This window comes from Primulina eburnea, chromosome 1 (genome assembly GCF_022965805.1).
Source record: "Primulina eburnea isolate SZY01 chromosome 1, ASM2296580v1, whole genome shotgun sequence".
In the NCBI taxonomy this organism is placed as follows: domain Eukaryota; kingdom Viridiplantae; phylum Streptophyta; class Magnoliopsida; order Lamiales; family Gesneriaceae; genus Primulina; species Primulina eburnea.
In genome coordinates this window covers 52875801-52884420 of record NC_133101.1, presented here as the reverse complement: position 1 = coordinate 52884420, position 8620 = coordinate 52875801, and positions in this window count along the sequence as shown.

Sequence of the window (8620 nt, the reverse complement as noted above, 5' to 3'; positions counted from 1 at the left end):
ATTGCTTTTTTCATATTTTCCAATTTGGTTGTCTTGGCTGCATCACATTACATGAGAGAAGATACGCATATAAAATATGACAAGTCTCTTAAACAATAATGGCTCATGGTGGTTTTCCCTCCACAGAAGCCCATCTTATTTACAAAAAGTACCTGAGTTCATTTATATTTTAAAATATAATAAATTTCATCGGTCTAGATGAACGATATTCGATAAGGATAATTAAGAGTGGGCTATTTTAAAATTTCAAAATACAATAAATTTAATGAAAATAATAATAATAGTTTTTTAGAGAAATTTCAAAAAATAATGTTGAATTAATTTATCAAAAGAAAAATAAACGTGTAGGAAATGACGACGACCATAAGTATCCATTTTTTACAAACGATACATGCACCGTCTCAACTTTAAAAAATTGAGACACACATGTAACTCTTCTTTTGAATCTCGAGCTCCTGATCAACTCATTGATGATATAAGAAATGTCTATAAATATAGGTAGTTGAGGTTCCTGATAACACACTTCATAAGAACAAAAATACATCATCTACAAAGAGTTGGAGTGTTTAGAAGGATTCAATCGGAGGAAAACAAAATACTTACAAATTATTCAATGATTGGAAGTAACTACTTTATCCGCTTCCACATTTTATTGATCATGTTCATAGATGTGTAGAAACATGATTCTGTTAAAAAACTCTAACATATGGTGATATTGATCAGGCAAAAAAATATCGTGGCTTAGAAATTGGTAGCTACACTTATATTTTGATTACAGAAGTGCCATTAAACGATGAGTTTCATTTATATTTTTTGAAAGCATCAAAACATATATAAGATGTGAGGTAATATAAATTATATTTTTTAAAAAACAAATTATCCCATTAATCTAATATGCCATGGCATGTAATTTCTATGATATATATTAACTATTTTGGTGTGTAAATACATATCAAAGTTTATTTGCATTTTTATCTTATATGATATTCGTTATTTAAACGAGAGTCGTTAAATTAAATTTTTCCAAATTTGAAAAAATATATATATGATCTGCCATTTGAATAAGAACATCACTCGAGTATTCATACAACAAACAAACTCGTTTTTTTTTTTTTTTGGAAAGTAATATAGAAGGATCCAAGCGTAAAATAGGACAACAACAAACCAAAGGGAACCATGCATAGCGGCAGAAAGTCCTACCTCTTCTTCGATATTAACTTTCCCTTCGAATTTCCAATGAAAGCCTTGAACCAGTGTGCCTAGCGTAATACGCAGTGCCGCTGTAGCTTGTGCAGCTCCGGGACAAACCCCCTTCTTCCACCTCCAATGGGCACGTAGGTGAAATTCTGATCTTTTAAATCGTCTGGTTTATCCTCATGATCAATGGGATTTAATGGGTTTCCCAAGAACCTCTCGGCTATGAATTATGCTGCGTTTTCCCGCACATCAGGGTCTCGATTTATGGCATAAATTCTCACCACAACCCTCGAGTTCTTGGATATGTTGTAACCGCTGATCTTGCAGTCTTCCCTGCCTTTTCTGAATATAAAGTGTTAATCGGGTTTCTGAAAAAGCTTGGGCTGGAAGGGAATGTGCTACTCAAGGATGAAGCACAACTAGCTTGGAGGATAAAAAAGCCCATATCAGTTGAGGACAGGTATTACTGGTTGAAAACTGATAAAAGAGAGGGAGGGGGCTTCGTCGAAAAGAGAGCAAGAATAAAACAGAGAACAAGCTTCCAGAGAACAAACAAGAAAGGAGGAAACCTGGTGAACTATCAAGTCAGAAGGTAGAAGAATACTGAGGCAATAGAAGAAAGAAGGAGAATCAAGGAAGTAAGCTTGATCGAATCTTCTAATACTTCTTTCTTGTTGAATTGGTAAACTTGTTGTATTACAAACTCTTCTGGAAATTCAATAAATATTGGTGGTGTTTCTCCGTAGATGTAGGTCTCTAAAAGGACCGAACCACGTAATCGTTGTTGTGTTGTTTCTTGTGGTGTGAATTTGATTTTCTGGTGTACATGCTTGAAGCGTGAGTAATCTAAATTCGATAGTGGCTTGGTTGTTCGAGTACTTGATTTGATATTGGTGTTATTGGTTTGTTGATTCCGGTGTATAAGAAAGAAGACGATCTTTAACAAGTGGCGCCGTCTGTGGGAATTGAACCCAGACAATGGGAACAATGAAGTGTGATATTGAGAAGTTTACAGGGAAAAACGATTTCTCACTATGGAGAATAAAGATGAGGGCCATACTCATTCAACAAGGTCTTGAGGACACAGTGCAATCATCCTATGTCTTGGTGATAAAACTCTGTGGGAAGTAGCAAGGGAAGTGAATGCAGCTGCTGTGTGGAGTAAATTGGAATCACTTTATATGACAAAGTCCCTGGCGAACAGGTTGTACCTGAAACAGAGACTGTACCCCTTCAAGATCAAGGAAGAATAGAGCCTTGAGGACCAAATTGAAGAATTCATCAAGATCCTGGATGACTTGGAAAATATTGAAATCAAATTGGAAGAAGAGGATAAGGCTCTCATACTCCTAAATGCATTACCAAGAACCTATGAACACTTCAAGGACGCAATTCGTTACGGGAGAGAACAAACAATAACACTTGAAGAAGTCTTGTCAGCAATACGGTCTAAACAATTACAAAGAAAGACCACATCGAATTCAGAACCCTCGGGTGAAGTTCTAGTGACAAGGGAAGACCAGAAAAGAGAACATCAAAATTTAAAAGAAATAGATCAAGGTCCAAAAGCCAAATGAGACTCAAGTGTTTCATATGTCATAAGGAAGGTCATTTCAAAAGAAACTGCCCTGACAAAAATAAATGGAAACAGCATAAACCAGCAGATCACATTGAAGCATCAGTGGTGATAGATGGTTATGAATCTGCAGATGCTCTTGTCATCACCACTGAAGATTCAAACACTCGATGGATACTAGACTCTGGTTGCTCGTTCTATATGTGCCCAAATAGGTCCTGGTTTGAGGAACTAACCGAAGCTGATGAGGGAATGGTTCTGCTAGGTAATAATAAAGCATGTAGAATCAAATGAGAAGGCACAATAAGAATTAGAATGCATGATGGACTGGACAGGTTGTTGAAGAATGAAAGATTTGTACCCGCATTAAAAAGGAATTTGATATCTTTAGGAACACTAGATTCTGGGGGATATACATTCAGATCGGAAAGGGGGACAATGTAGGTAATGAAAGGATCACTGGTAGTTATGAAAGCTATGATGAAAAAATCATTGTACCTAATGATAGGAATACAGTGATAGGCAAAGCTGCAGTGACACAAAGACTGGAACTCAACACAAAACTGTGGCACGAAAGACTAGGACATCTAAGTGAAAAAGGTCTCCATGAGCTGATGAAGAGGAAGCTGTTAGGTGAAGGATCAATTCAGACAATGAGCTCTATGAGTATTGTGTTTTGGGAAAATCAAAACGAGTAAGCTTCCCTGAGGCCAAACACACCACCTCAAGACCCCTTGAATACATACATTCTGATGTATGGGGACCTTCAAGAACACCCACACACGGGGGAGGAAGGTATTTTATGACACTGATAGATGACTTCTCGAGAAGGGTATGGACTTATATACTGAAAACAGAAGATGAAGTGGCAGGCAAGTTCAAAGAATGGCTGTTAATGGTGGAAAACAAAACTGAGCGAAGAGTAAAACATATAAGGAACAGATAATGGACTTGAATACCTGTCCGAACAGTTTAACAGATTATCCACAAAAAGAGACATCTCAAGGCATAGGACAGTGGCAGGCACTCCACAACAGAATTGAATTGCAGAAAGAATGAACAGAACTCTACTGGAAAAGGTGAGGTGCATGATATTGAGTGCAAGGATCCCTAAGACATTCTGGGGTGAAGCTCTTTCCACAGCCTGCTATCTGATCAATCGAAGTCCAACAAGCTCTCTGAGATTTAAGACACCCATGGAGGTTTGGAGTGGTAGTCCAGTAGAGTACAAAGATCTAAAAGTGTTTGGATGCCTTGCTTACGCACATATAAAGCAAGATAAGCTGGATGCTAGAGCCCTGAGATGCATATTCATTTGTTACCCCGAAGGAATAAAAGGCTATAAAGTATGGAACTTAGAGCCAACAGGACCAAGATGCTTTAACACGAGGAATGTTGTGTTTGATGAATCAAAAATAAGATATGACATAAAAGATAAAAACTCAACCAGTGAGATCTCTGAGTTCAAGGAATCTCAAGTTGAGGTGGAGCCTAATGATGAGACTCAAATGAAGGAACCAGAAACTCGAATAGACTTAGATGATGATTCAACAAGACAAACTCAAGAAGGGAAAAAAAATGAAGAAACAAACACATACTCTTTGGTCAGGGATAGACAAAGAAGACAAATTAAGCCTCCCCAGAAATATGGTCAACTTGATCTGACATGGTATGCATTAACGATAGCTGAAAAATTGGAAACCATAGAACCTTCATCTTACAAAGAAGCGGTGACGAGCAACTGCAGTAAGAAATGGATAAAAGCCATGGATGAGGAGATGGATTCGTTGAATAAGAATGAGACATGGAAACTTGTTGATAAACCCAAGGAAAAAAAGGTATTAGGATGCAAATGGATTTATAAACTCAAAGAATCAAATCCAGTAACTAAGGATATGAAATACAAGGCAAGATTGGTTGCAAAGGGCTACGCTCAACGTGAAGGGATAGACTTCAATGAAATTTACTCACTAGTAGTAAAATACAGCTCAATAAGATTAATTCTTGCCTTGGTCACTCAGCTGGATTTAGAGCTACATCAATTAGATGTCAAAACCACTTTTTTACATGGAGAACTTGAAGAAACAATCTTCATGGAAAAACCAAAAGGTTATGTCACAACTGAAAATCGAGAAAAAATCTGCCTCTTACAGAAGTCTCTTTACGGTTTAAAACAAAGTCCTAGGCAATGGAATAAGAAGTTTGATGTTTATATGAAAGAGATATGAATGCACATGAGCGATTTTGACAGTTGTGTCTATCTGAAGAAGGAAGGAGGAAGAATCGTGTTGTATCTGTTGATATATGTAGATGACATACTCATTGCCAGTGACAACATGGAAGAAATAAGGATGATGAAACAACAACTGAACATAAAATTCGAAATGAAAGACTTGGGAGAAGCAAGGAAAATTCTGGGCATGGATGATATTCAAAGACATAGAACAGAAAAAAGCTTGTTTCTAAGTCAAGGACAATACTTAAGGAAGGTATTGATAAAGTACAACATGCACAAGGCTAAGACAGTATCATCACCTATTGGACAACAGTTCAAACTCTCAAAAGATCAAACTCCACATGATGAAGAAGAAACTGAAAGAATGAAACACATTCCATATTCAAGTGGTGTGGGGAGACTAATGTATGGAATGGTTTGTAGCAGACCTGATTTAGCATTTGCCCTAATTGTGGTATCAAGATTCATGGCTAATCCTGGACCAGCTCATTGGGAAGGATTAAAGTGGTTATTGAGATACGTGAAAGGAACTGCACATATGGGACTAAAATTCAAACACAGAAGTGAGAAAGAACAACCAGTAGTGGGCTATGTGGATTCAGACTTTGCTGGAAATATGGACACTCGGAAATCCACAACTGGATATGTTTTCACCGTGTTTGGGACAGCCATTACTTGGAAAGCAACACTCCAGTCAGTCGTGGCACTATCAACAACTGAGGCAAAGTTTATAGCTGCCACCGAAGCCATCAAGGAAGGTTTAGGGCTAAAATGTTTCATTGGTGAACTTGGAATAAGACAAGATGAAGTAATTGTACATTATGACAACCAAAGTGCAATACATTTTTCAAAGCATCAGGTATATCAAGAACGATATAAACATATTGCTGTGAAGATGCATTTTGTCAGAGACATTTTGAATAGAAAGGAAGTGTCCATGAAGAAAATTGCATCAGAGGATAATCCTGCCGATATGCTAACAAAAACATTGCCTTATACTAAGTTCAAACATTGCTTGAACTTAGTAAATGTAGTGGAAGACAAGTAAGTTCGTCTAAGGAAGAGAAGCAGCCAACCTTTAGAGAAAAGGTGGAGATTGTTAATCGGGTTTCTCAAAAAGCTTGGGCTGGAAGGGAATGGGCTACTCAAGGATGAAGCCCAACTAGCTTGGAGGATAAAAAAGCCCATATCAGTTGAGGACAGGTATTACGGTTGAAAACTGATAAAAGAGAGGGAGGGGGCTTCGTCGAAAAGAGAGCAAGAATAAAACAGAGAACAAGCTTCTAGAGAACAAAACAAGAAAGGAGGAAACCCGGTGAACTATTAAGTCAGAAGGTAGAAGAATACTGAGGCAATAGAAGAAAGAAGGAGAATCAAGGGAAGTAAGTTTGATCGAATCTTGTAATACTTATTTCTTGTTGAATTGGTAAACTTGTTGTATTACAAACTCTTCTAGAAATTCAATAAAGATTGGTGGTGTTTCTCCGTGGATGTAGGTCTCTAAAAGGACCGAACCACGTAATCGTTGTTGTGTTGTTTCTTGTGGTGTCAATTTGATTTTTTGGTGTACATGCTTGAAGCGTGAGTAATCTAAATTCGATTGTGGCTTGGTTTTTCGAGTACTTGATTTGATATTGGTGTTATTGGTTTGTTGATTACGATGTATAAGAAAGAAGACTATCTTTAACATAAAGGGTGGCGAAGAATGGAGCCTTAGAGTTTCTCTAACAACTGCATTTAAGTACGGGAGATTGGGGATGTCGGACTCTTGGACTAGTCTGGTCGAACCCACGATTGAATCGATCTCATTTTGCAGCTTTTTCATTGCATTAGGATGGTTGATCAGCTCTGCTAACGCCCATTCTAATTTGTATCTGTACTTTCGATGAAAAGATCCAGCAAAGTGTTGGACATCGGATTTTCGTACCCAAAACGTAGTGGAAGTTTAATTTTTTTTTTGCTTGAATGTTGTGTGTTTAAAACCATACATAGGGTGTTTAGAGTTATACATTCGCGTATTAAACGCTGGACTCCAAATTATTCCGGTTTTTAAGCAGAGATAAACCTTCTTGTATATTTTATCCATTCTTTATCCAAAATTTCACGCCCCGAAATTCAGGGTTGACATCGGCGTTGTTTCACAATCACACAATTGAAAACAACCAGCCTCGTAACACAGTATAAACCGAAACCAGTTTACATATCATAATTCAAATGAAATAATAATTGTCTTTGCAATAACGAAATCCCAAAAACGACAGAGTTTAAATGCGGAAACATTCAACTGAATAATAATAAGCTTAAACTTAAATATAAATTCTTGATTGTTCACGAGCCCCAAAACAGATCTGATTCCTCTTCCTCGAGTTCTTCCTCGGGTTTATTTGGGAAGGGTTGTAAGGGGGTGAATATTTTGGGAATACTCAGCAAGTGGGGGCGAATCGAGCACAATAAAACAACATGCATAATTTCGAAAATTTAAACATTTAACACATGACTTGTATACATAATCCATATCACATACATAACATTGACCAGAACTGAGATGCATCTATTTTCTATGGTTTACTGATATCAGTCCCTAATTTTTACTCCTCTAAGGAGACGAGGCTGTATAGCGGTTATATCCCCTACCGCGTAAGGGTACGTCATGGTTGGATTCTCACCCATATAGAGTTGACTCCTCACAGTGCTTAAAATCGTGTGACAACCAACGCAAGAAAAAAAATGGAATTTGCACTCGAATATTTTCGAAAACCGAACAATTGCATAATCCGAAAATGTAACTTTAAAACAGCCCACTTACAACATATTTTGATGCTAAAAACGTGGATGCTTGGCTTCGAGAATTCGGTCGCTTCTCGTTCTAGCTCAGACTAAGTTTCGGCTTCGATTTCTAGCCTATCCTTGGGACGATTTTCAGGGCAGAGTTTTGGCTAGGGGAGCTGCTGAATTTCGAGATTTTCAGCAAGGGATTTTCGAAAATTTGTGTATAGAATGCTAGGGGTTGATGGACTATTATAGGGGAGGAGGGTGGAGCTAAATTTGGTACTTAAATCATACCAAATATCACGCCATATCTCATAAATTTGACTCCAACATTCCTTGACATTTTCGAAAATTTAGCTACCTAAATTGTGAGATTTTTCCCTTGATATCATTGCCCTTGATTTGGCTCGAAAATATGGTGGCTAAATCCAACGGTTTTGATGCAAAGCTTTGATGATTTCCTTCCAATTAGCCAAGCATGTAACCATTCACAAAATTTTGGCATTTAATCTAGGAGAATTTCAAAATTTTCTTGAAATATCTAGGCCTTAATTTCTTTAAACTTGTATGATATTCCAATCTCACAAATTCTCTTCTCAAATTTCGAAAATAATCATGCCTTGGTGTAGATGTTATTAATTTGATACCAAAGATTTCCCAACAATTATTTTAAGGAAAATGCATATCTCATTTAATACAATAATAAAGAATCCTATGCTAAAATTTTCTTACAAATGATTAATTACATTCTTGAAAAAATTTCGGTTCTCACAGATTATATGAAATGTTTTGCTTCCAATTTTTAACTTGGCCGTGAGCTTCAAGAGGAAGGAGAGGAATTT